Source organism: Oncorhynchus gorbuscha, linkage group LG05 (genome assembly GCF_021184085.1).
Source record: "Oncorhynchus gorbuscha isolate QuinsamMale2020 ecotype Even-year linkage group LG05, OgorEven_v1.0, whole genome shotgun sequence".
NCBI lineage: Eukaryota > Metazoa > Chordata > Actinopteri > Salmoniformes > Salmonidae > Oncorhynchus > Oncorhynchus gorbuscha.
The window spans coordinates 16597003-16624139 of NC_060177.1; the positions used below are offsets into that span (position 1 = coordinate 16597003).

General features: G+C 43.8%; 1 protein-coding gene across 7 annotated transcripts in view; it reads right to left on the reverse strand.

Annotated features, from left to right (window-relative positions):
• LOC124035566 (adenylate cyclase type 2-like) overlaps window positions 1–27137 on the reverse strand; it is a 68126-nt gene extending 40989 nt beyond the window's left edge. For 2 of the 7 annotated variants that reach the window (XM_046349056.1, XM_046349051.1), the window contains exons 1-2: window positions 26947–27135; window positions 15221–15737 (exon numbers count right to left, since the gene is read on the reverse strand). The gene's annotated coding sequence lies outside the window, so the exon portion shown is untranslated. Of the gene's footprint in view, window positions 1–15220; window positions 15738–15853; window positions 16222–25349; window positions 25372–26460; window positions 26483–26946 lie in introns of those variants that run through there. The other 5 variants (XM_046349053.1, XM_046349057.1, XM_046349052.1 and 2 more) reach the window with 5 other exon arrangements.

Below are 27137 nucleotides of genomic sequence, written 5' to 3' on the forward strand. Positions count from 1 at the left end.
ACAGAGAGCTAACATTAATGACATACATGTCAATCTCTCCTGGCTCAAAGTGGAGGAGAGATTGATTTCATCATTACTTGTTTTTGTAAAAGGCGTTGACAAGCAGAAGGTACCGAGCTGTCTGTTTAAAACACTAGCACACAGCTTGGACACCCATGCATACCCCACAAGACATGCCACCAGAGGTCTCTTCACAGTCCCCAAGTCCAGAACAGACTATGGGAGGCGCACAGTACTACATAGAGCCATGACTACATAGAACTCTATTACATATCAGGTAACTGATGCAAGCAGTAGAATCAGATCTTAAAATACACCTTATGGAACAGTGGGGACTGTGAAGTAACACAAACACACACAGATTTTGCATTGTAGATATGCGGGAGCGGAGTATGGGCCTGAGGGCACAGTGTGTTGTGAATTCTGTAATGAATGTATTGTTATGTTTTTAAAATTGTATAACTCACTTAATTTTGCCAGACCCCAGGAAGAAGGCAGCAGCTAATGGGGATCCATAATACATACAAATACCACCTATTGATACCCATCTACCAATAGGTGCCCTTTGCATTGGAAAACTTCCCTGCTCCTTTCCTGAGGACGGCTCACCTCTCACAGTTCTGGGCGACTTTAACCTCCCCACGTCTACCTTTGACTCATTCCTCTCTGCCTCCTTCTTTCCACTCCTCTCCTCTTTTGACCTCACCCTCTCACCCTCCCCCCCTACTCACAAGGCAGGCAATACGCTCGACCTCATCTTTACTAGATGCTGTTCTTCCACTAACCTCATTGCAACTCCCCTCCAAGTCTCCGACCACTACCTTGTATCCTTTTCCCTCTCGCTCTCATCCAACACCTCCCACACTGCCCCTACTCGGATGGTATCGCGCCGTCCCAACCTTCGCTCTCTCTCCCCCGCTACTCTCTCCTCTTCCATCCTATCATCTCTTCCCTCTGCTCAAACCTTCTCCAACCTATTTCCTGATTCTGCCTCCTCAACCCTCCTCTCCTCCCTCTCTGCATCCTTTGACTCTCTATGTCCCCTATCTTCCAGGCCGGCTCGGTCCTCCCCTCCCGCTCCGTGGCTCGATGACTCATTGCGAGCTCACAGAACAGGGCTCCGGGCAGCCGAGCGGAAATGGAGGAAAACTCGCCTCCCTGCGGACCTGGCATCCTTTCACTCCCTCCTCTCTACATTTTCCTCCTCTGTCTCTGCTGCTAAAGCCACTTTCTACCACTCTAAATTCCAAGCATCTGCCTCTAACCCTAGGAAGCTCTTTGCCACCTTCTCCTCCCTCCTGAATCCTCCCCCCCCCTCCTCCCTCTCTGCAGATGACTTCGTCAACCATTTTGAAAAGAAGGTCGACGACAGCCGATCCTCGTTTGCTAAGTCAAACGACACCGCTGGTTCTGCTCACACTGCCCTACCCTGTGCTCTGACCTCTTTCTCCCCTCTCTCTCCAGATGAAATCTCGCGTCTTGTGACGGCCGGCCGCCCAACAACCTGCCCGCTTGACCCTATCCCCTCCTCTCTTCTCCAGACCATTTCCGGAGACCTTCTCCCTTACCTCACCTCGCTCATCAACTCATCCCTGACCGCTGGCTACGTCCCTTCCGTCTTCAAGAGAGCGAGAGTTGCACCCCTTCTGAAAAAACCTACACTCAATCCCTCCGATGTCAACAATTACAGACCAGTATCCCTTCTTTCTTTTCTCTCCAAAACTCTTGAATGTGCCGTCCTTGGCCAGCTCTCCCGCTATCTCTCTCTGAATGACCTTCTTGATCCAAATCAGTTAGGTTTCAAGACTAGTCATTCAACTGAGACTGCTCTCCTCTGTATCACGGAGGCGCTCCGCACTGCTAAAGCTAACTCTCTCTCCTCTGCTCTCATCCTTCTAGATCTATCGGCTGCCTTCGATACTGTGAACAATCAGATCCTCCTCTCCACCCTCTCCGAGTTGGGCATCTCCGGCGCGGCCTACGCTTGGATTGCGTCCTACCTGACAGGTCGCTCCTACCAGGTGGCGTGGCGAGAATCTGTCTCCTCACCACGTGCTCTCACCACTGGTGTCCCCCAGGGCTCTGTTCTAGGCCCTCTCCTATTCTCGCTATACACCAAGTCACTTGGCTCTGTCATAACCTCACATGGTCTCTCCTATCATTGCTATGCAGACAACACACAATTAATCTTCTCCTTTCCCCCTTCTGATGACCAGATGGCGAATCGCATCTCTGCATGTCTGGCAGACATATCAGTGTGGATGACGGATCACCACCTCAAGCTGAACCTCGGCAAGACGGAGCTGCTCTTCCTCCCGGGGAAGGACTGCCCGTTCCATGATCTCGCCATCACGGTTGACAACTCCATTGTGTCCTCCTCCCAGAGCGCTAAGAACCTTGGCGTGATCCTGGACAACACCCTGTCGTTCTCAACCAACATCAAGGCGGTGGCCCGTTCCTGTAGGTTCATGCTCTACAACATCCGCAGAGTACGACCCTGCCTCACACAGGAAGCGGCGCAGGTCCTAATCCAGGCACTTGTCATCTCCCGTCTGGATTACTGCAACTCGCTGTTGGCTGGGCTCCCTGCCTGTGCCATTAAACCCCTTCAAGTCATCCAGAACGCCGCAGCCCGTCTGGTGTTCAACCTTCCCAAGTTCTCTCACGTCACCCCGCTCCTCCGTTCTCTCCACTGGCTTCCAGTTGAAGCTCGCATCCGCTACAAGACCATGGTGCTTGCCTACGGAGCTGTGAGGGGAACGGCACCTCAGTACCTCCAGGCTCTGATCAGCCCCTACACCCAAACAAGGGCACTGCGTTCATCCACCTCTGGCCTGCTCGCCTCCCTACCACTGAGGAAGTACAGCTCCTGCTCAGCCCAGTCAAAACTGTTCGCTGCTCTGGCCCCCCAATGGTGGAACAAACTCCCTCACGACGCCAGGACAGCGGAGTCAATCACCACCTTCCGGAGACACCTGAAACCCCACCTCTTTAAGGAATACCTAGGATAGGATAAGTAATCCCTCTCACCCCCCCCTTTAAGATTTAGATGCACTATTGTAAAGTGACTGTTCCACTGGATGTCATAAGGTGAATGCACCAATTTGTAAGTCGCTCTGGATAAGAGCGTCTGCTAAATGACTTAAATGTTTGTGGTTGAATCTGTGTTTGAAATTCATTGCTCGAATGAGGGACCTATAATTGTATGTATGGGGTACAGAGATGAGGTAGTCTTTCAAAAATCATATTAAACACTATTACTGCACACTGAATGAGTCCATGCAATTTATTATGTGAATTGTTAAGCACATTTTTACTCCTTAACTTATTTAGGCTTGACCTAACACAGGTGTTGAATACTTAGAGTCAAGACATTTCAGCTTTACATTTGTTATTAATTTGTAAAAATGTCTAAAAAGATTATTCCACTTTGACATTATGGGGTATTGTGTGTAGGCTAGTGACACAAAATCTCATTGTAATCCATTTTACATTCAGATTAACACAACAAAATGTGGAATAAGTCAAGGGGTGTAAATACTTCCTGAAGGCACTGTATATCAAGCAAATAAGTGCATTTCACGCAGGGCGCTGCATTCATTCTCATTTAACCAGGCTACCTGAGTCAACCATCTCACCACACAACAGGACACTGTCTGCATGGTCTCACAGCTGACTGAAATATGTACAGTAATGCACTGTCCTTAAATTAGATCAGGCTCCCCCTCATCCAGTGGTATTGAATTAGCTTGGTGCAGCAGGGAGAGCTGCCGAAAGACAATGACATTAACAGGATGTTATCTCAGGCTGTTTTCAGCTCTTTACTTTATCATAGCTTGTTTATGATAAACACAGGAAGTACAGGCGAGAGCGAAAGCGTGGGTCGGAAGCCGGGCCCTTGTCACACACAAGTGTTCCACAAACGCTGTGTCACATACACACAAGTGGAGCCATCCATTTTGTTACATGACACACACAATGAATGGTCCTGAACAGTGATGTTCATAGAAAATTAATCATTAAAAGCCAATATCTAGGTTGAATCAATCAGACTGGGTAATTTCCTGTTCTCTCAAGATGTAGCTAGTTATGGACATGAGAACCACTGCCTGCACATTCAATATCATAAGTGTTCCTTCCTTCCCATTCTGAATAATCAATAACTCCCTGTGCATGCGAGTAAAGCATTTTCTAAAATGGAAACAAAAAGAAAACACTGGAGGAGGAAAGAAAATGAAAAGGAAAGAAAGAAGAGAGCATTGTTTCCAGTCAGTGCAGCCAACCACATCCCTATTTCTGGTTTCATAACCCCTCTGTTAGCAGAGCCAGGTCAGGCTGAGGCGAGCTGGCTAAGTGCCCCAGCCCAGGACCTCCCAACCCACAGCAGCCTGCTAGGGTCTGGCTCTGGACCCCTCTCACGGCCCTCCCTGGCCCTCACGGCCCTCCCTGGCCTCCACTGATCATGGTGCCATAATGACTACTCAGTACGCTAGCCAATGAACTACTGACACCACCTCAGAGAAATCTCAGCAAGTACATCATAGAAATATTATGAACTACACACTCAAAACCCTTAAATAATCCCAACAGAGTGCAGTACAGTAGATTATACAACGGGTGGGTCTAATCCTGGATGCTGATTGGTTAAAATCGCATTCCAGACTGTGTCTATTCCACAAGATACCACTGGCTAAATCTATGACGTTGAAATGCCTATTTACACTGTTCCATCTGACTGTGCAATCCACTGTCTCATCAACCTTGCCAAGCAATTTACATATTCGTTGTAAAAAAGCATTTAGACATAGTCTTCCATTTCTTTTAGACTAGCATTTGTGTTTCAACAGCAGAGAATTGTAATAACCTTGGTCTGTCTCTCCGACATTTGCAACATTGTTTCAACTTTGAAATTCGATCTCCAGCTGTCCTATGAACGTATCCGGAGCTAGTTTGCTGTCATTCCAGCTTCAGTCTGAAGTGATTGTGTTTGCTATCTCTTCTGAACAATGGCCTGGCGAGAGAGCAAATGTTCTATGCCAGGCGAAATCGCTCATTTTTATAGATGTATCCTCCCCCCCAAACAATAACTGGAAAACAGCTTAAACAAACGCAAATGCAGCTACTTTATTCTGGCTGTGTGAGGACAGACGCTGGAGACGAGAATCAAGTACAGGGAGTGAATATTTAATGAAACACAGACAGGAACAGAATGCAGACAGTGTCTGGACTGGGGAAAACAAAAAGGACAATAATGCTGACATGGGGATGAAATAGACAGATATAGGGAAGGCAATAAAAAAAGTGAAGAAGTCCAGGTGAGTCCAATGAGCGCAGATGCACGTAATGATGGTGATAGGTGTGCGTGTTGAAGTGCAGCCTGATGCCCTCAAACGCTAGAGAGAGGAAGCGGGAGCAGGCGTGACAGTACCTCCACCCTCTAGGAGTGCCACATGGCATTCTACCTGGCCGAGGCGTGGGCGCCGGATGAGCCGGCAGAGGCATGGGAGCCCAACGAACCAGCCGAGGCATGGGAGTCCAACTAACCGGGCCGAGGCGAGAAAGCCCAACGAACGGGCCGAAGCGAGAAAGCCCGACGAACCGGGCCGAGGCGAGAAAGCCCGACGAACCGGGCCGAGGCGAGAAAGCCCGACGAACCGGGCCGAGGCGAGAAAGCCCGACGAACCGGGCCGAGGCGAGAAAGCCCGACGAACCGGGCCGAGGCGAGAAAGCCCGACGAACCGGGCCGAGGCGAGAAAGCCCGACGAACCGGCCGAGACGAGAAAGCCCGACGAGCCAGCTGAAGCACCACTGGTTCCATCGGCAGCGGCACCCTGACCCGACATCACCACCAAAATCCAAAATCAAGAACACTCTGATGCTTCAAATAGTGGTGTCAGCATTCTGTGAGGACAGACGCTGGAGAAGAGAAGCAAGAACAGGGAGAGACCATTTAATGAAACACGGACAGGAACAGAATACGGACAGCGTCTGGACAGGGAGAAAACATTTAATGAAACACGGACAGGAACAGAATAGGGACAGCGTCTGGACAGGGAGAAAACATTTAATGAAACACAGACAGGAACAGAATAGGGACAGCGTCTGGACAAGGAGAAAACATTTAATGAAACACGGACAGGAACAGAATACGGACAGCGTCTGGACAGGGAGAAAACATTTAATGAAACACGGACAGGAACAGAATACGGACAGCGTCTGGACAGGGAGAAAACATTTAATGAAACACGGACAGGAACAGAATACGGACAGCGTCTGGACAGGGAGAAAACAAAACGAAAATGCTGACATGGGGATGAAACAGAGGAAACAGACAGATATAGGGAAGGCAATCAAAACGTGAAGGAGTCCACGTGAGTCCAATGAGCGCAGGTGTGCAATGATGGTGAAAGGCCTGGCGCCCTCGAGCTCCAGAGAGGGGAAGTGGGAGCAGGCGTGACAGACTGCATTGTTTGACGTGAATGTGTTAGCCAAAGTTGACTAGCTAGCAAGCAAGGGATAAGAAGGTTGCCAGCCAGTATAGCAACGGAAAATTTATAACAAAGACTGGAACAAAAATACTTAATGACTGAGTTGTGTCTCTGGCAACTGAACCAATAGAACGAACAAGCATGTAATGAATAAATAAATAAATATGAATAAATTCATCAAAATAATGTTAATGAAAATATGTCAATCATTATTTGATTGTGTTGGTAACCCATTGTATAAAAGTGATAATGCCCTCGAAGCTGGTGTTTAGAAGATACATTGGCACGGTTTGCAACAACACCCATGCCAATATATCCTCCAAACACCGGCTTCTCGGGCATTATCACTTAAGTAGATTTGATGTCTAGACAGTGTTGACCTCTGCTACTGAGGTGTTGTAAGGAGAAAGGGAGGGAGACACCAGCTTCAGCACCAGATAGGCTTAATGAGGGTAATTTTCCATGGTGCCATACAGTTAAAGGTGTTGACATGGCCATATGGTCCATGTTTTGAACACTGAGCTGTCATAACCTGCTTGTTGTAAATTTTCCAATGAATCTTCTGAGTCAGTCAGTTGGTGAACCAGGACTCGACCCTCTTTTACAGCGAATACTGAGAGTACATGAACATACCGGACAATATACAATTTTTTATACCAGTGTTGAATGACATACCTCAGTGAACCAGTCACAACTGAGCTTCCAGAGAGCAGACGCTGTATTTATTTCCTCAGATTGAAAATGATCTAACTATAAGTACATGAACGAATATACCCGACATCAATATTATGCATACAGTATGTGCTTTCTACTGTATAGACTATTTTTACACAGCTGCAAACTGGGCAGGTGTGTCTTTCCATAAGCATATGAGTCCACTGCATACTATAGTAGCAGCACTTTGAATGTGTGTGTGTGTGTGTGTGTGTGTGTGTGTGTGTGTGTGTGTGTGTGTGTGTGTGTGTGTGTGTGTGTGTGTGTGTGTGTGTGTGTGTGTGTGTGTGTGTGTGTGTGTGTGTGTGTGTGTGTGTGTGTGTGTGTGTGTGTGTGTGTGTGTGTGTGTATAGGCCTATATCTGCGCTCTCCTGAACATGAAGCCAGGCTCATGATGTGACTAAACTCAGGTCCTACAATTCTAGAATGTTTGTGTTTATGACCAACTATGATGTTTAGTGATGCATTGAACAAAAATGTTCTTCTGGGACCATTAAACATAACCTACTGTGCATGGAAACTGAAACCATGCTCACACTAAATTTAGGCTGACCTAAAACCTAGAGCTGGTACAATAAACAGAACATTATCGATATCGACCAAACTGTCCACTTATCGTGGGCATTTGGCTGATATTGTTCATTACGATAAATAACCGATAGGGCCCTACTAGAGAAATGTGAGGTTTAAAATTAAATAAGTTTCCTAATATGGGTGATTGTTAATTGGACAATTGATAGATGCAACATTAGAAGTAGTAATAGTTTCAATAACTACTAATATAAAAAACGATCATGATACATTTAGTTTTACCCCTTTTTCTCCCCAATTTTGTGGGGAGAAAAAGGGGTAGCTACTATCTTGTCTCGTCGCTACAACTCCCGTACGGGCTCAGGAGAGACAAAGGTTGAAAGTCATGCGTCCTCCGATACACAACCCAACCAAGCCGCACCCGGAAGCCAGTCGGAACAATGTGTCGGAGAAAACACTGTGCACCTGGCAACCTTGGTTAGCGTGCACTGTGCGTGATGAGACAAGGACATCCCTACCGGCCAAGCCCTCCCTAACCCGGACGATGCAAGGCCAATTGTGCGTCGCCCCACGGACCTCCCGGTCGCGGCCGGTTACGACAGCGAACCCAGAGTCTCTGGTGGCACAGCTGGCGCTGCAGTACAGCGCCCTTAACCACTGCACCACCCGGGAGGCCCCATATCATGATTAATGTACTGAATTATCTGGATATGGATTTTTGTCCATATTGCCCAGTTCTACTAAAGATGGAAATAAAACGGCCATAGCCGTGGGAAATACATGTTTTATTTCATTCTGATTTGTCACCCCAACAAATCAGAATGAAATAAAAAATGTATTTCAAAACAAATCTCATCAAAGTAGTGCACTGGGCCTTAATTATTCCTGTAAGTGTGAACCAAAACAGCAGTCAGCAGCACGGCCGCGGCCATTTATATAACCTCTCTCCTAGATATAGTGTTTGTAGAGCAGGGTGGTGAGATTGTTTGTAATCAATATCAAATTAAGGCCAGCCAGTCTTTCACAGATGTGATTTCTTTATCACATTAACAAAGGGTTTATTACGCAATAATTGAAGAGCCCTTGATTACTATTGCAACACTTTGTAACACACCCACACACAGTTTTCACAAAGCATCGATTGACCCTCAGTAATATCAATCAGTCAAGACTGACCAATCTAATGTTCAAATGCAGCAGTTCATTACTGTAGCACTAGACGAAAGCTTTTAGATCAGAGGATTAAAATCCCCCCTGTGAGTTTGTGCTAGAGGTCGACCGATTAATCGGAATGGACTATTAATTAGGGCCGATTTCGAGTTTTCATAACAATCGGAAATCGGTCTTTTTGGGTGCCGATTTGCCAATTTGTTAAATATTTTTTATACCTTTATTTAACTAGGCATGTCAGTTAAGAACATTAAGAACACATTCTTATTTTCAATGATGGCCTAGGAACGGTGGGTTAACTGCCTCGTTCAGGGGCAAAACTACAGATTTTCACCATGTCAGCTCGGGGGATCCAATCTTGCAACCTCACAGTTAACGAGTCCAACGCATTAACGACCTGCCTCTCTCTCGTTGCACTCCACAAGGAGAATGCCTGTTACGCGAATGCAGTAAGCTAGCATTAATCTTATAAAAAACAATCAATCATAATCACTAGTTAACTACACATGGTTGATGATATTACTAGATATTATCTAGCGTGTCCTGCGTTGCATATAATCTGACTGAGCATACAAGCATCTAAGTATCTGACTGAGCGGTGGTAGGCAGAAGCAGGCGTGTAAACATTCATTCAAACAGCACTTTCATGCGTTTTGCCAGCAGCTCTTCATTGTGCGTCAAGCATTGCGCTGTTTATGACTTCCAGCCTATCAACTCCCAAGATGAGGCTGGTGTAACCGAAGTTAAATCGTTAGCTAGTTAGCGCGCGCTAATAGCGTTTCAAACGTCACTCGCTCTGAGCCTTCTAGTAGTTGTTCCCCTTGCTCTGCATGGGTAACTCTGCTTCGATGGTGGCTGTTTTCGTTATGTTGCTGGTTTGAGCCCAGGGAGGAGCGAGGAGAGGGACGGAAGCTATACTGTTACACTGGCAATACTAAAAGTGCCTGTAAGAACATCTAATAGTCAAAAGGTTAATGAAATACAAATGGTATAGAGGGAAATAGTACTATAATTTCTATAATAACTACAACCTAAAACTTCTTACCTGGGAATATTGAAGACTCATGTTAAAAGGAACCACCAGCTTTCATATGTTCTCATGTTCTGAGCAAGGAACTTAAACGTTAGCTTTCTTACATAGCACATATTGCACTTTTACTTCTCCAACACTTAGTTTTTGCATTATGTAAACCAAATTAAACATGTTTCATTATTTACTTGAGGCTAAATGAATTTTATTAATGTATTATATTAAGTTAAAATAAGTGTTCATTTAGTATTGTTGTAATTGTCATTATTACAAATAAATAAATAAAAATTGGTCTGTTAATCGGCATCAGCTTTTTTTGGTCCCGCAATAAATCGGTATTGGTATCGGCGTTGAAAAATCATAAATCGGTCAACCTCTAGTCTGTGCACAGACTGACTTCATCCATCCCACCATACTATTTAATTCCTAGTACTAGTGTACAAGGCCCATCATTTAATCTGGTTCCACACACAGTTCATCTTCTCATTGCCCCGCCAACCCACAGTCTCTCCACAGGCGGTCCTGAGGTTTAGTCTCTAATAGAGACGGCATGTGGATTAGGCCTACTAGCCTGGTTAAAATAGACTGAACGCCGCTCATAGAGATCCTATTAAATTACTATAGTGTTCTAATTCCTAAGGTCTATGATGCCACTACACTCAGGCGCTGTAGTTTTCAGTCTGGTTTAGCCAGGCTAGTGGATTACAGCTTCACCACAAATCAAAAAATGTAATCCTCCAGTAATTCCTCCAGAGCAGCAGCAGCTGAGGGTCTTAGGGCTCTGGGTCAGGCAGACGCTGCCTGCGGGTAGGTCTGATGGCCACATCTGTCCTCATTCTGGGGCTTTACATATACAGACAGTTCACATCAGTTAAATGGTGCCTTGTCGTAAGGAGAGATGGGCTTATCGTACAAGCGTCTTTCGGTGCTTGAAAAGCACTAGGAAAAAAACATGTTTCATCACCAGGCTGAGCTGGGTTCAAATAAATGTGCAGTTGAGTATTTGAAATATATATTTTAGTGTTTTTCGCCTACTATTTGAAACTATTTTCAAATACATTATTTCAAATTACCCTAGGACCAAACAGATCAGGGTTTAAAAACTGCAATATGTAACTATTTGGGCTACCCGGCCAAATTCACATAGAAATGCAAGTTATAGATCTTTAATTCTCATTGAAAGCAAGTCTAACAAGTGGTAGATCCTGTTCTATGTGCGTTATTTCTATGCTTCCCTTTCTTAAGTTTTGTTTTTGCATCTTTTACTTTCGGCTTAGTTCAACAGCTTCAAAACAGCTGAAAATACAATATTTTGAGTTAGATGGTACAATGATTATCTACACAATGACTGATTGTTTTGTCACAAAAGGAAATTAGGCTATTAGACTTTTAGCAACCAGGAAATGGCAGAGCGATTTCTGCATAGTGCATGTTTAAATGCATGTATTTAAATATTTGTATATGAAAATACACTCGACTGTGTATTTCAGTATTTTCAAACACATGGCAATATTCAACTACTTATATTTTCTAAGAAAACATATTCAAATACTTACTTCGAAATGTTTTTGAAAGTAATTGAAATACCCTAAATTGTATTTGAACCAATGATGTGTAGAAATCCAGGACTGTGGATGCTATGTAAAATGGCCAATGAGAGGCTTTGAGGCCTCCGGCCAACATATTGGCACTCCCCAGAAGGAGGAGGAATGAATGGAATTCTACAGTAATTCAATAAATTACATATTTTAAAAAGCATTTCTTTGTTGTAGTAGGGTCAATAACATTAGGTCCCCCAAAAAATATATTTTAAGGAATGTCATTTAGTCTTTTAAAATGGACATGTTCACTTAATATAATTTAAAGTATGCATTAAGGTGTCTGTCAGTCATCTAGGGTTAATACATATCATTAATTTGAACCCAGGTCTGTTAAAGGGACAGGGGGTTAGGGGTTACAGGAATGCTCAGCAGCATGTAAAATACGTAGGGTTGAACAAACATTTTGTGATTTCTGACTTGTAACATCAGCAGCAGTCGAGGCAGTGACATGGGCGACTTGATTACAGAAAGGAGACGGACAGTGATGTCATTCAGGCATGGTGGCCTTTAAGTTGATCTCATAGGGCGTATAATGTCCTCTAAGATGTTCACCTGTAAGTGTTTTCTACAAGTCTTGAAAGAGGTGGTGCAGACTGCCTGTTTGCACAAATAGAAAAAGTAGTGTTCATTCTGAGCATACCGTGAAGGCCTGAGGCAGTGCTTAGAAGCTTTACTTCCAGTTGATGCCAAACATGTCAGTGCATTGATGTGTGTGTGAAAGGAGTGTGTGTAAATGGCAGCTTATGTGTGTCTGCAGCATGGGAGACTTTCAAAACTTAGTGACGTGTGTAGTGGGGATTTGACAGCAGGGAGTGATCGTCGGTCACCCCGTATGCCAGAGAGCCAGAACACTCAAAGCTAGCAGCAGCTGCTTGGCCCAACTCCAGTCCTCCAGACTCAGTCATTGAGGACCAGACCAGAGAGTCTACACACCCTCCGGGCAGGGCCGCAGAGCAGGGCCAGAGGACAGGGCTACAGAGGACAGGGCCACAGAGGACAGGGCCAGACAGCAACGGTTAAGCATCAACCAACCAGACAGCAGGAGTGACGCAGGAGAAGCTCAGGGACCACAGGGAGCTCTCATTACCCTCACTGCCTTCTTTGAGGACTACTGTTTGGATGTGGATGGAGCTGGGAGAAGACTAATGCCTAATGCATCCCCCTTTCCTCCCCATCCCCAATGTGCACGAGTCCTGTCATCATTGTTGATTAGGGCACAGCCTCTGTCTGTGTCCTTCGTTGGGGCCTGCCCAGGGAATTATCACTAAACGTCCTGATCCTAGGATGGAGTTTCGTATCTACACTAATATATCCAGATTTCCTCTCAGGTCTTGAGACTTACACTACTTTGTCTCCTGTTGCCACGGAGACTCGCACAGGTCTCAATGCATCCCTTGTCTGTGCCAGCGGGTAACCCATATGTGCAGAGCTAGGGTTACAGTTTCTTTTTAAAGCTCCTCCTGTATTCACCAAAGAATGTGACCAAAAAGGACTCAGTCTAACAACCACACAGTCAGGAATGTCTGAAGCAACCAGCACCCTTCCTGGTGGAGAGTTTCCTACTGTGGTAGAGAGTTGAGCTAAAGGAGAGGCTACTGTCTATAGCTGGGTGTGTCTGGTGTACTAGGGACTGTGGTGGGGCTGGAGAATGGAGATGGCAGCCTACTCCTCCGCCTCAACACGAGTCATTGGCAGATGCCCTTACTCAGTGTTTCTCAGCCAAAACCATACAAGTGTGAAGTGTACACTCCAAGTGTTACTTCTAGTAGTGTACCATATCAACATGGTAATGACTCATTTCAGTGGTATGATCTTGACTGGGTGCTGTCAAATCACCACAGGATAGGAAACCAATGAAACATATTTCCAGGAAATAGGCAACAGTATATCAACGAGCAACCGAGCTGACTTTAGTCAGAGGATGGGAGATAGTTCAGCCTGAACGCCACAGGAATTTCCTCCCTTCACTGGATTCCACAGCTCCATTGTCCAGAACCTTCACTGGTTCACTTACCGGCTGGTGTTAGAAAACTACAAAAACACACATGCCGACTTACTCTTTCACTACACAGATGTGTCCAATTAAAAACTGGACGCTGACTTGAAAACGGCATAAAGAGCCATTATTCTATGCCAGGAGTATATAACTCTTACCCTACGAGGTCCGGAGCCTGCTGGTTTTCAATTCTACCTGAGAATTAAATGCACGCACCTGGTGTCCCAGTGCCTGATTAGAGGGAAATATATTTTTTTTAAAGCAGTGGAACAAGCTTCTAAGTCCAGATTTTAAGTTGGAGGGTTCTATGCCATTTAGTAGTTTCTCCTTTTTTAGAAAAAAAAGGCATTATCCTTCTCATGGCATTAAATTACACACTAGAGCAGTAGCATACATTACTCTCGATACAGTTGTTATAGTCCTCTTTCCTAATTGTATCACCTCTCATAAGTACGGCTTGTTAGAAGTGAAAACCATGCCTACAGTAGGAGTGATGTCATGGAAAGACTGAGGTATGTAGGTACTGTATGAGTTGTAATAGCATGTGTATCTTACACCCCCCCCCCCCCCCCCTTCGCTCTCAACCACCTGTGGATTACCCGGCAGTGGTTCTGACAGCATTTAAATGCCTCTAATATAAGAACATAGAAACCCAGACAACAGCATCAAGGCAACCAAGGTTGAGGAAATTTAATTTCCCCTTTCTCGGTCTCTAATTCCCTCTCTTTTTCCTCACAGTCACACACACACAGAGCACATTTAGGGAACTGATTAACCCCACTTATTCTTGCATTCAGAAGCAAAAAACAGAGACATGGTTAAGTGTATTACAGAGTGAAAATGTCAATAAAGCCACTAATTCACATGCATAAATCAGCTAACAATGGGACAAATGGATCTCCAAATGAATCTTGATGTCTTTTGCACACTGCATCCAAGCATGTGGGTCTACTTTTGCATCAAAATAGTCTTGCCAAGGCAAACCTTAGTCAACACCGTAGTCAACCACACACAGTCTCATTTCCTTAGCAACCGTGATTCATTTCCCTGACAACAGGGCAAGGACATGTTCATAAAGGGAAGCTTCAACAGCTGCAACAGTCAGTCAGCCTCAGTCTTTGACAAATTATGTTAGTGAAAGCAATGATTGATGTCATTTCCGGAGCACAAAATATATAAATTAATCTGTTTTCTGGATAACTCTGTTAGAAGCAGGCTATGGTTTTGTATCCGACAAGGACCATGTCATTTTCAGTTCAGCCCTCCATGGACAACTATTTGCAATAGGCTTAGAACTCCATAGGGTTACAATACGTTCATATATTGAAAAGGGGATCGACCATAGGCCAAGGGATTCTTTCATCAAAACAGCAAGGCCATTTCTATAGCTAAAGGTTGCTTTGTGAGCTGGAACAGGGTTTCCCAAACTCGGTCCTGCCCCCCCCCCCCCCCCCGTATTTGTTTTTTGCCCTAGCACTACACAGCTGATTCAAATAACCAACTCATCATCAAGCTTTGATTATTTGAATCAGCTGTGTAGTGCTAGGGGGGTGGGGGGGAACGAAAAGTGAACCCAGGGTGGGCCCCAGGACCAGGTTTGGGAAACCCTGAGCTGGAAGACAGAATATACTTAGTTGGCTTGATGAGTAATGTATTACATGAAGATGTTCCAATTCACCTCTGACCTTACCTGAAATCAATGCTCGTCTCTCCACTGTCAGGTAGAGGCCAGTGCATCACATACAACTGATGACAGTCCTGGTCCTTGTGTGACTGACAGCATGATAAAAGGATGATATGTGGGGTGGCGGCCACATCTAGAGGATCCAGTTGCTCGCAGGGCAAAACACAAAAGCATCCATTCGCTCACTGTGGTGCGGTCTTCTCAAAACAATAGACCAGCCAAAGTCCATCCAATCCCTGCATCCCTTCCTGCCTCCTCCAGTTTAGGGTCAGTGTGTTCCTCACTATTCAGCCAAACAGGTCCTCAACAACCTCTCTTCAAACAGAGACCCAATCATGAAAAATCAGTCATTAACTAACCGAGCACAATGAGGGTCTGTTGAACATGTTTCCAGTCTGCAACCGTCCCTCCAGCTACTGCAAACCTCTGTGGCATGCAAGAAATACCCATCCGAGAGAGAGCATACAGTACATCCGAACAATAAGAACAAATCATACATTACAGTTCAGGTCCACGACACAACCTGTAAGACATAACATTGCATCATTAGAATCACCTTGTAATAATGAGAGTTAGCGTCTCTTACATTAGCAATGCATTGTACTTCCATATTAGCAAAGTATTCAGATAAACACTCACCAAACCAAGGACCGCACCCTCTAACCCTCTGTTCCAATAGGACAGTAATGGCGATGAAGTCACTCCACTTATTCATACTTATTTGTTCCAACTCAAAAGGCCAACTCTGACTAATCCCCAAATGGCATTGTCTTTGATAAAAAGGACACCCAGCTAAAATACTGTCGCTAGGTGAGCTGTGAACAGCTTGGAATCGTCAAATGGCACTTATCCAGTTAGGGTGCTGTCATAGGCATAACACACTGTCCTTGAGCCGCAAGCATAAAGAACGCAAAAAAATAACGGGATCGAAAAAGAGAATAACACCCACACACAGAGACACACACCCACAGTCATACGCTAGGCAGAAACACGCACACAGTGTAAACGCACACATTGACTCAGTCTACTTACACACATGCATCGAGTTGTCATCTCTAGAGCATATGCAGAAGTATTTGTAGCTAATTGCAAACACAAGCACACAGACTGTGGACTTTTATCCATCCCAACATCTAGGGAGTGTGAGTTCACGTTGGAATGTTTTATTGCCCAGCCCCATGGTGGTGGATTCTGATGAGTGGTTTCACAAGGGCTACCAGTGGTTTCCTGGAAATGGGACAATTAACCGGACAATAACGTGAAGAGCACTTTCTCCACTGATGGGATGGAGTACTCTAAGCACCACATCACTATAACACCCATCCACTTCAAACGGGAGAAACAAATGAGCCCTTGCAACAAAGACCCATTTATGTTAGTTTACAAAAATGATGATATGGTCAAATATCACATTTTTGGAATGTGCATACCACATAAAGTCTCATTATTGAAAGACTGAAAGAGAAATGTGACGACACAATTATGTATGCAAGTGTTTAATTTCATACCTCCTTGCCATACTTCTAATGTATGCACATATGGTTTTTAGTCTATAGGATTCAAATAGGCCTATACGCCCCCAAGGCAGTCTCACTGAGTCTTCAGAAGAGACTGCCGGTGCTCAGAACTGCAGCCCGGGACAGAGAGGCTCAAGGTAATACTAGTTGGATGAAATCTGTATATACTGCTATATTGCATATTTCAATGCTACACACTGACATCCAAACATCTTGGAGCTTAAAACAAGCATTTTGATGCATCTGCAAATCTGTGTACGCAACAAATAAACTTTAATTTGATCTTTTTTGGTAAAACATTGAAATCTAAAGCCTATTGGAAAAGAAAAACTTGCACATGCAAACTAATCTGGTCATGACTTGTTTGACAGTGTTGAAAGAAAGCACATTCTTAGAGTGTGGGTCTGCTTTAGGGGAATTTAACTAATCTACAATGCCGTCGGAAAATATTCAGACTCCTTTAATTATCCACATTTTGTTATGCCACAGCCTTATTCTAAAATGTATTCAATTGTTTTTTTCTCCCTAATCAATCTACACACAATACCCATAATGACAAAGCAAAAACAGGTTTAGACACTTTTGCTAAAACTGAAATATCACATTTACACAAGTATTCAGTCCTTTGTTGAAGCAATTTTGGCAGCGAACACAGCGTTCAGTCTTCTTGGGTATGATGCTACAAGCTTGGCACATCTGTATTTGGGGAGTTTCTCCCATTCTTCTCTGCAGATCCTCTCAAGCCCTGTCAGGTTGGATGGGGAGCGTTGCTGCACAGCTATATTCAGGTCTCTCCGGTGATGTCCGATCAGGTTCAAGTACGAGCTCTGGCTAGGCCACTCAAGGACAATCAGAGACTTGTCCCGAAGCCACTCCTGAGTTGTCTTGGCTGTGTGCTTAGGGTCGTTGTCCTATTGGAAGGTGAACCCTTGCCCCAGTCTGAGGTCCTGAGCACTCTGGAGCAGGTTCATCAAGGATCTCTCTGTACTTTGCTCCGTTCATCTTTCCCTCGATCGACTAGTCTCCCGGTCCCTGCTGCTGAAAAACATCCCCACAGCATGATGCTACCACCACCATGCATCACCGTAGGGATGGTGCCAGATTTCCTCCAGACGTGACGCTTGGCATTCAGGCCAAAGAGTTTAATCTTGGTTTCATCAGGCCAGAGAATCTTGTTTCTCATTGTCTGAGTCTTGAGGTGCCTTTTGGCAAACTCTAAGCAGGCGGTTATGTGCCTTTTACTAAAGAGTGGCTTCCATCTTGCCACTATACCATAAAGGCCTGACTGGTGGAGTGCTGCAGAGATGGTTGTCCTTCTGGGAGGTTCTATCTCCTCAGAGGAACTCGAGTGCGCTGTCATAGTGACCATCGGGTTCTTGGTCACCTCCCTGATTAAGGGCCTCCTCCCCCGATTGATCAGTTTGGCTGGGCAGCCTGCTCTAGGTAGTCTTGGTGGTTACAAACTACTTCCATTTAAGAATGATGGAGGCCACGGTGTTCTTGGGACCTTCCATGCTAAAGAAAAAACCATTTGTACCCTTCCCAAAATCTGTGCCTCGATACAATCATGTCTCGGAGCTCTACGGATAATTCCTTCGACCTCATGGCTTGGTTTTTGCTCTGACCCTCACTGTCAACTGTGGGACCTCAAATATATATTTAAAAAAATATATATATATATATATTTCACCTTTATTTAACCAGGTAGGCTAGTTGAGAACAAGTTCTCATTTACAACTGCGACCTGGCCAAGATAAAGCATAGCAGTGTGAACAGACAGCAACACAGAGTTACACATGGAGTAAACAATAAACAAGTCAATAACACAGTAGGAAAAAAAGAAAAAAAAGAGTCTATATTACATTGTGTGCAAAAGGCATGAGGAGGTAGGTGAATAATTACAATTTAGCAGATGAACACTGGAGTGATAAATGATCAGATGGTCATGTGCAGGTAGAGATACTGGTGTGCAAAAGAGCTGAAAAGTAAATAAATAAAAACAGTATGGGGATGAGGTAGGTAAATTGGGTGGGCTATTTACTGATGGATTATGTACAGCTGCAGCGATCGGTTAGATGTGTGTGCCTTTCCAAATCATGTCCAATCAATTTAATTTACCAAAAAGTGGACTCCAATCGAGTTGTAGAAACATCTCAAGGATGACCAATGGAAACAGGATGCATCTTAACTCAATTTTGAGTCTCATAGCAAAGGGTCTGAATACTTACAGTTGAAGTCAGAAGTTTACATACACCTTAGCCAAATACATTTGAACTTAGTTTCACAATCCCTGACATTTAATCCTCGTACAAATTCCCTGTTTGAAGTCAGTTAGGATCACCACTATTTTAAGAATGTGAAATGTCAGAGTAATAGTAGAGAGAATGATTTATTTCAGCTTTTATTTCTTTCATCACATTCGCAGTGGGTCAGAAGTTTACATACAATCACTGAGTATTTGGTAGCATTGCCTTTAAATTGTTTAACTTGGGGCAAACGTTTTGGGTAGCCTTCCACAAGCTTCCCAAAATAAATTGGGTACATTTTGGCCCATTCCTCCTGACAGAGCTGGAATAACGGAGTCAGGTTTGTAGATCTCCTTGCTCGCACACGCTTTTTCAGTTCTGCCCGCAAATTTTCTATAGGATTGAGGTCAGGGCTTTGTGATGGCCACTCCAATACCTTGACTTTGTTGTCCTTAAGCCATTTTGCCACAACTTTGGAAGTATGCTTGGAGTCATTGTCCGTTTGGAAGACCCATTTGCAACCAAGCTTGAACTTCCTGACTGATGTCTTGAGATGTTGCTTCAATATATGCACCTAATTTTCCTACCTCATGATGGCATCTATTTTGTGAACTGCACCAGTCCCTCCTGCAGCAAAGCACCCCCACAACATGATGCTGCCACCCCGTGCTTCATGATTGAGATGGTGTTCTTCGGCTTGCAAGCATCCGCCTTTCTCCTCCAAACATAACGATGGTCATTATGACCAAACAGTTCTATTTTTGTTTCATCAGACCAGAGGAAATTTCTCCAAAAAGTACAATCTTTGGCCCAATGTGCAGTTGCAAACCGTAGTCTGGCTTTTTAAATTATGGATTTGGAGCAGTGGCTTCTTCATTGCGGAGCGGCCTTTCAGGTTATGTTGATAGAGAGCTTGTTTTACTGTGGAAAAACATACTTTTGTACCAGTTTCCTCCAGCATCTTCACAAGGTGCTTTGCTGTTGTTCTGGGATTGATTTGCACTTTTCGCAACAAAGTGTGTTTATCTCTAGGAGACAGAACACGTCTCCTTCCTGAGTGGCATGACGGCTGCGTGGTCCCATGGTGTTTATACTTGCGTACTATTGTTTGTACAGATGAACGTGGTATCTTCAGGCATTTGGAAATTGCTCCCAAGGATGAAGCAGACTTGTGGAGGTCTACAATTTTTCTACAATTTCCCCATGATGTCAGGCAAAGAGGCACTGAGTTTGAAGGTCGGCCTTGAAATACATCCACAGGTACACCTTCAATTGACTCAAATTATGTAAATTAGCCTATCAGAAGCTTCTAAAGCCAAAACATAATTTTCTGGAATTTCCAAGCTGTTTAAAGGCAGTCAACTAAGTGTATGTAAACTTCTGACCCCCTGGAATTGTGATACAGTGAATTATAAATGAAATAATCTGTCTGTAAACAATTGTTGGAAACATTACTTGTGTCATGCACAAAGTAGATGTCCTATCAGACTTCCCAAAACTATATTTGTTAACAAGAAATGTGTGGAGTGGTTGAAAAACTAGTTTTAATGACGCCAACCTAAGTGTATGTAAACTTCCAACTTCAACTGTATGTAAATAAGTTATTTATGTTTTTATGTTTAATACATTTGCAGAAATTTCCAAAAACCTGTTTTCATTTTGTCATGATGGGGTATTCTGTGTAGATTGCTAAGGATTTTTATTTATTTCATCCATTTTAGAATAAGGCTGTAACTTATCATAATGTGGAAAAAGTCAAGTGGTTTAAATACGTTCTGAAGGCACTGTAAACTGAACTATAAACGCAACATGCACACAGTTTCAGAGATTTTGCTGAGTTGCAGTTCATAGAAGGAAATCAATCAAATTAAATAAATTCATTAGGCCCTAATCTATGGTTTTCACATGACTGGGAAAGGGCACAGCCATGGGTGGGCATAGGCACCCACTTGGGAGCCAGGCCCAGCTAATCAGACTGAGTGTTTCCACATAAAAGGGCTTTATTACAAACAGAAATGCACCATAGTAGAGAAATTAACATTAAATTCTCTGGAAACATCTATGGTGGACATTCCTGCAGTCAGCATGCCAATTGCATGCTCCCTCAAAACTTGAGACATCTGTTACATTGTGTTACATGACAAAACTAGAGTGGCCTTTAATTGTCCCCAGCACAATGTGCTCCTGTGTAATGATCATGCTGTTTAATAAGATTCTCTATATGCCACACCTGTCTGGTGGGTGGATTATCTTGGCAAAGGAGAAATTCTCACTAACAGGGATGTAAACAAATATGTGCTCAAAATGAGAGAAATAAGCTTTTTGTGCATATGGAACATTTCTGGGATCTTTTATTTCAGCTCATGAAACATGGGACCAACACTTTAAATGTTCCATTTATATTTTTGTTCAGTGTACTGCCAATGTCCTTTCGAGGAAATCTAACTCTATATTATTGACAGACTCAGAAAGTTGAGTCATTTTTGACAGTTAAAAAGACCACATAACAAGTCTGTCCTGAGGTAAAACTAATGGGTCACAGCTCCCTCAGACTTGACCATCAGCGTGTGAGAGAACAGAGATGACACTCAGACAAAGCCTGGTGCCTGACATTCCTCCATTACATGACACTCAGCAACTCCTTATATACAGACTTCTCGTATGGATCCAGGCAATTAGCCAGACCACCTGGTCAGAGGTTAGTCCTAGGGTCTGTTTTGTTCACATCAAGAGATGTTGTCAACAACTTTTCATTTGACATGGGGGAAATTAGCTGGTTTGATTTGGGTTTGGTGTGGTGGTGATTAGTGCACTCATCAATGATTATCCAAGTCGACTACTGGAGTAACAGGGAAAATCATATGACAACCAAACTTAGCTACCATACCCCCGTACTGCACAACCTAAGCATATGCTGGGAATAGTGGAAGGAGGTCAAGCCTTCCATCTAGTTTCCCTCCTCTATGTTGCAACAATTGCATCCAGTAATTCTCCAATCTGCTAACAGTGGTCTGGCAATCATCATTTAAATGAGGTGTGAAGACTGCCTGCCTGGCTGGCTACTAAGGCTGGGTAGGTAGTGGCACACCTCACAAAAGGCAGCACACAACCAAACTCTGCTGACTGCAGGTGTTCTGGGCTGTAATAAGAGTGTCATTGCCTGTAGAGTAGCTGACTGAGGAAGAGAGGTAGTAAGACTTGAATCATTATAGAGTAGCAGACTAGAGGCTCAGTCTGTCCTGACGCAACAACAACTGTGATAATGGCAGGCTGAGTCAGACAGGCGGCCAACTGTCTGTTGTGTCCTGCCTCTTGGCTGAGAAATATCCTAGTCAGTGTGCCAGCTCACAGTATGCCAGTAATGATACAATTATTAAACAAATGTTTGCAATGGGTCTCATGTGGCTAAGTTGGTAGAGCATGGCGCTTGCAAAGCCAGGGTTGTGGGTTTGATTCCCACAGGGGACCAGTACAGAAAATGTATGCACTAACTACTTACTGAAAGTAGCTCTGGATAAGAGCATCTGGTACAATGACCAAAATGTTTTCATATTATACAGTATTATTATTAGCTGGACTAATTTGTATATAAAGGGCACACCTTCAAATCTAAATAATACAAATAACACTTGATGTACATAATGATACAACTTCAACAGGTCAACAGTGACGTGTTGTGACCTACAGGGAATGTGATTGTTTCCATTAAATCAACGGCAACCCTCCCACAGAACACATTACATTAGTGCATGTCAGTGACAAAGGTAAATTGTCAAGTTGGGCCTTTTATAACAGAGGAGTTAAGAACAGCCTAATATTAGTATGCAGATGATCATATAGAATGATCTCTTTTATCCTTTAGCTGCTTCGGAGGAACTTTGCTCGCAATAATGTCGTCGTCATGCCCATCTTTTTCAGGGGGTAAACTTCCTATGCTTACAGAACACAAAAGAGGCGGATATCCTGGGAGTGACAACAGGGGGACTTCACCCAAAAGGTCATGTCCACCCAATGCTCCTTTGACCTCAGAGCTATGTTGAAGGGAACAGGTATGCTGAACACGACTTGCCAAGCGGCACACGACAAATAGATCAAACACGTTCTGGGTTAAAGCATTCAACAGCAATGGAAAGCTAAATGCACAAGTTATAGCCTACATCCAACCCCCTCCTAAATCATTATTTTACAACCAGACATAACATAGAGAGGAATAAATCCTCTACCAAAACAACAATACGTCTGCTACATAAATGTCATTACTCACCTAGAAAGTGTGTTTTGAATGAATTAACTCATTGTTTTAGTCAATTTTCATATCTCACTGAGAGTGCATAACATTTGTCAGTCTGTGTTGCATGCATATAGTATGATCATGATGGGTGGGTGGTTGTGGTGAGGGCTGTGAGGGCAGCAGGATTAGTAGAAGGCCTTGGCTGGAGGCCCTGCAGTCAAGGTTAATTAGTCATATTAGTCCTCATTGTGTGTTCCCAGGGATTAGCACACTGGCCACACTGAAGCCTCCTCATGTCAACGGGGGGGGGGGGGGCACAAATTCTTCCCCAGGAGATAGAGGAAGGAAGTCTTTAGCACTAGGGAGATGTAGATCTGTCTGGACCCCACCAAAAACACAGCGATAAGAGAGAGGATCAGGCTGGGGCCGGCCAAATCATCATCATGCCAGTATCTGCTCTGAGGCTGAACTTTCATTATTTTATCAATTGAAACACGCAAAGTAAACTCTCTGTGAAACACTGATGTACGGAAGCAGAGGGAACACTAAAGCAAATGGAGCATTTGAAACACTCAGGGGTTCCAGGAGGTGGAGGAGCGGCACTAGTCTTCAACACAGGAGAGCTAGTAGGGGAGAGTGTGTGTACATGTTCCACTACGCGAAGGTGGCTCTGACAGATTGTGGCGACCCCCGTTCTCAACACTTTCACTTCCTGTTGTAACTGCCTGTATATCTTCACTGTCTGTACTGTCTTTACCACCAATGGAAAGATGTTGAATTCAACATGGCGCAGCATACAGCATGTTCCTCATTGTGTCTTCACCCATACTGTAGGTTCCATGACCCAGTTGAATATAATTCTTCCTCCGATCCAGTGGAATCAAAAGCTGAACTCTTTAATATATTTCTCCCCCTTTAAAAATCAGGCCCCTAAAAGGATTTTAGGATTTTAGGAAAGTTAATAATTGCTGACAAATCAGAATATTTGCCTGCAATATGGTCCGGCACGCAAACAAACAGGGTGAGACAGAGACATACAGGACAAACACCCCACGATGTAGGAAAAACAACTCAGGCAAAACAATGATGAGAGATTCAACACAAAACTCTCAATGAGGATGGAGAACCTGGTATCTGTCCAGCCAGTGTAGACGTGTTCCTCAGTGTAGTACTGAGGCCTGCTCTGCTCCGCCCCAACTCGTCAAACTGTCAAATCTATCAAAGTACCAGCCTTTCCATAACTACCGCAGAGCAGTAGACAACACATTACGGAGAGAACACAATAGATGATTACAACATCGATGGAAAACATTAAAACACTTCTCACTGTTTAGACTGATCTGACTGCTCTACTACGAGGACACTAAACACTGACCCATGAGCAGCAGGCCCCTGCCTCAATGTGTCGTTCTGTATGTATTTAGTGCTGTAGTTAGTGATGTAATCAGCCAAACGATACACATAGCATTACAAAGCCCAATGTATGCACTGGTGACATCTATATGCAGATGGTTCTTCTTTGCTAGTGCAGGCGGAGCTGTTTGACATAAGAGATATTGAAATGGCTTCAATAAGCCCAGAACACGACTTGCCAAGTGGCACACTACAAATAAATCATTTTTTACAACCAGACATAACATAGAGAGGAATAAATCCTCTACCAAAACAACAATACATCTGCTACATAAATGTCATTACTCACCTAGAAAGTGTGTTTTGAATAAATCAACTCATTGTTGTAGTCAACACGCAGTTTTATATTATATGCAATTCAACACACAAGGGAAATGACGCGGACTGAGGACGGTGCTGTTGGGGTTGTGCCAATGCCCCATTCTGACCCAAGTTGAAGGCACTACAGTCTGCAGTGGCCAGCTGTTACACCCAGCTGTGTGGCAAAGGATGAGACACGTTCACTGTAACTTGCATAAGCCTGTTAAATCCACATTCATGCATAGCCATTGTTGTTTTTTTCCAATTGAATTATATGGGGGAAAAAATATGTCAGCGCTCCTTACTGTTTACCGAATAAGATTACATTGATTGCATGACGATAGCAGCATCCATGCTGTCCATAACCAGAACAGTATATTGTTCTTTAAGATTTTATATAACAGGTAAACACCCATTTTGCTCTTTACCTGTGAAATCACCACTGAAGGTCAAGCCAATAACCATTCCTCACAAATCGAAAGCTCTTGTAGACCAGAATATTTGATCTGCGCTGAGTTCATTACTGGTCTGTCTGCTACAGTGACAGTTCATCAGAGCACAAACAAAGAGATGACTTAGCCCGGTTTCTAGACCAAGCATGTTACCGGTATTGCTAGGCTGATTAGCTAGGATAAACAGGTGTGAAACACAGACTAAACGTGCAACGCGAGAACAACATGGAATCCATGTTTGGTTTTGCTTTGGAGGAAGGGCTGGTAAGCGTCTAACAATTAGATGTAATTATTTCCTGGGCACCGTTCGCCGACGCATTCCGAATCAGAACTATCTGACCAAAGCGTTGCCAAACAGGCACATGTCGGTAAACGCGTCACACAGTGGTATAGTGTTCTACTGCTCGGTCTAGAAATGTGGGTTAGGAAATGCCCAATTTATGCCCCAGTAAATATAATCTTTAAACTAGGCTCCTTTCCAGAAAAATAAACCTTGCTCAATCTCATGAATACAATTTTTGGTAGCCTACTAAGAGGGAGAACCTCAGATGTTCTTTTTCATTCTTTCAACAATTTGTATGAGTCAAATACAGTAATACTCTCCGATTTTGAGGCCATAAGGGGCAAATCAATGCACACCACTCACTGTATTTCTAATTGTAACATATGGTATTATGTGACGAAACACACGTGGCTTTCAGATTCCCTGTTTTTGTATGGAATAAGCAGAAGATTCATCCTGTTTATCTCCCATGGGCAGACCATTGAGAAACAAAGAAAACCTGATTAGCTGAAAGGGTAAATATCAGGGGATAGACCCTTGAAATAATATTCTTAAAAGAGATACTGCTGCATATTTAAAAACATAACCTTTATTATTTCTTAATGGGATCGTTTTTAGATGGACATGTCACAGACACTACAGATCTGGTTCTCTATATTTTGATACATATGCCTATAATTATTATATAGGCTACCATTGTGCAGATCAGAAACTGATTGTAGGTTGAGTAGATTATTAAATGTGTACTTAGGCAAATATTTTTTTATAATGCGCTACAATACAAAAAGGTAGGTCCCCACTTACTTAAGAGGACAATGTAAAGTTGATTCAACGGTCTTCAAACGAGATACACTTTTATTAGTTTCTGTTCTTTAGACCAGGCATGCCCAATTCCGGTCCTGGGGGCCGAAACACTTCTGTTTTTTGTTTCTACCTTGGAGTTAAATTGTACTCAGCTGGTGTCCCAGGTCTGAATGAGTCCATGATTGGGAGGATAAAAACCAGAAGTGTTTCGGCCCATTAAGGCAGGAATTGGGCATCCCTGCACGAGACTGACTGGTTACCCCCTACAATGTACTACCTCTCTACTTAGTACTTACGTAGGTGAGACTGCGATATGTAGTGGGATTCGTAGGCTACATTAAAACCAACATTGTAACACGGATAGACACCATACTTTGAAATGTGCAACTTTTTACACTGGGGTAGCGCACCACAAAGATAACATTCCTCTCAGTAGTTTACATCGTAGTAACACTAGCGCAAACCCAAATTAAGAATGCGTTTTACCTGTTGTAGGCAAACGTATACCGGTTGTCTCCAAATATAGAATGAACGTATTCTAGAGACGAGTTCGTGGTGGACGAATTATTCTCTTGTCCACTCTGCAAGTTTAGTTCCACCGCGAGCGAAATGTTCTCCGGGTCCCCGTGTGCATTCTGCGTGCGCTCTTGAGGACTTGCTTTTGAATGCGGAAAAGA